General features: G+C 27.9%; 1 long non-coding RNA gene across 1 annotated transcript; it reads left to right on the plus strand.

Annotated features, from left to right (window-relative positions):
• The first annotated feature begins 574 nt into the window (after positions 1-574).
• Positions 575-1931, plus strand: LOC127083303 (uncharacterized). The gene is made up of 2 exons (XR_007788373.1): positions 575-983; positions 1553-1931. It is a non-coding gene; the product is annotated as an uncharacterized LOC127083303 (long non-coding RNA).
• Positions 1932-2273: the final 342 nt, after the last annotated feature.

Below are 2273 nucleotides of genomic sequence, written 5' to 3' on the forward strand. Positions count from 1 at the left end.
AAAATTCTAAAATAATTCTAAATCAACTTATAATTCTAATTAATCTACAATTATTTCTAAAAAAAAAAGATCTAATTAAATTCTAAAATATTTTCAAAGATTAAAACCTAAAATTATTCTAAATTAAATTAAAAATTCTAAAATAATTCTAAATCAACTTATAATTCTAATTAATCTACAATTATTTCTAAAAAAAATCTAATTAAATTCTAAAATATTAACAAAGATAAAAATCTAAATCATTCTAAATCAAATTAAAAATTCTAAAATAATTCTAAATCAACTTATAGTCCTAATTAATCTATAATTATTTCTAAACTAAATTTAATATTTCTAATTATATTTCTAAGAATATTTCTAATATTTTCTAATTAACTTAAAAATTCTAAAACTATTATTTAATTCTAATTTTTTATTCTAACCCAAACATTTTTCTAATTAAGATTTTAATATTTCTAACTTAACATTTCTAATTACTTTATTTAATTTCTAAATGATCTATTAAGTCCTAGTTAAGCTAATTAATCAAATAACAAATCAATGTTATTTCTAAGGACCAATTAACAATCAATAATTAAAGAAAAAGGTGCATGTGGGCCTTGTACAAGTATGCTAAGCCCAGTTAGAGATAGGGTACTCTACTATGTGAATCTGTACGCATTCAGAATTTCCTTTGGTAAAGTTAGAATTCCTCACCTGTTCACTGAGTTGCTAGGAGGAAAAAAAAACAGATCGGCCGAGAGAAGAATCTTGTCGTATCGCCGCCGTCAGTGATGCCAAAACGGTGAAACCGTCGCGCTCTCTGCTCCGACCTCCTCTAACCGCAACGGTAAACAAAACTCAGCGCCGACGCACTATCTCAGCAAGCGACGACGAGGATGGCGGCTTCGTCGATGACGCCAACTTCGTGAATCCGGTGACCTCTTCGCACTAGCCACTCCTTCCTCTTACTTTTCTTTCACTATCGATCTGCTTCTGATAAGGTGTGGTTATGGTGCTCTTTGAGAAGAATTGCTTTTTTTTCTATGTTTATGTTGTGTGTTCTAGTGGTTTTTAGAAGAAATAGCTTTGTGTGTGGTTGCTGTTGTTGTTTTAGAGTTTTGAAAAAAATAGCTTTGCTGCATTTGTTCTTGCCATGCCGTTCTGGTTTTAGGAAAAAAAAGTGTTTCTTTGTTGTTGGTGCGATTTAAGGTTTTTTTAGAAGAAATAGCTTACTGTGTTGTGTCTCTTTGGAGTTAACAGAGAAAAAAACTTTGAAAATTTCTTCTGGATTTTTATCAAAAAAAACCCCTGTTACTGTTAATTAGTTTTGTGGTTTATATACATGAATGTTGGTTTCTGTGAGATAACTTGTTGGATCCTATTTCCAGATTTTGTGGGATGATTAATCTATGGATTTAAAGTTGTTTATTTGGATAATGCAGTGTGTTTCTGAACGCTTCCTTTGATTCATTGTGTAACATATTAATCTGCTCTTTCTATTAATTATTTTCCAGGTTTTTAAGTGCTTATTTGATAAGCTGTTTTTTTTAATTTTGAATTGGTTTTGCAGGTGAAGTGATGTTGATGCTGATTGATTGAAAAAGGGGGGCTGTTATTCAACAGGTTTTGGAAAAGTTCTGAAGAGTTGGTTTTGAATTGGGAACTTCCAAAAGAGCTTTTGGAAGAGTCTTTGAAATTTGCTTCAAACTGCTGTGTTTACAGCTTATTCCAATTTTCAACTTATTTTAAATGTACTCCAAACTCTGTAATAATATTGGGATTTAGAAATTTGAGATTGATTAGAATACTTCAGCTTTTGAAAAGTTGGGTTAAACTTGTAACCCCTTTGTTATTATGCATTGGCCCTTTGGATTATTCAGAACTTATTTGGAAGCATTTTTGTGTAATTAGTCTCTCTTTTTTAATATGCAAATTTAATTTGAAACTTCCCTTTTTTTTAAGAACTATGTAACTATTTTTTTGATTATCAGCAAGATCTTTTTAAGCTTTTTTTGTTATTTATGTGGATACTTTTATTATGTAATATTTGGATTAAATTTTAATTATGTAATTATTTTTTAAACTTTTCAAAATTTAACTCAATATTTATTTATGCTAATCAATTTCAATTTTAAAAAAAACAACAATTTCCAACCTAAGTATAATGACTTAATTTTAAAACAAATTTCTAATTTAAGTATAATGACTTAATTTTAAAAAAAACAAATTTCTATTTTAAGTATAATGACTTAATTTAAAAACAAAACAAATTTCTATTTTAAGTATAATGA

Source organism: Lathyrus oleraceus, chromosome 5, assembly GCF_024323335.1.
Source record: "Lathyrus oleraceus cultivar Zhongwan6 chromosome 5, CAAS_Psat_ZW6_1.0, whole genome shotgun sequence".
Lineage (NCBI taxonomy): Eukaryota > Viridiplantae > Streptophyta > Magnoliopsida > Fabales > Fabaceae > Lathyrus > Lathyrus oleraceus.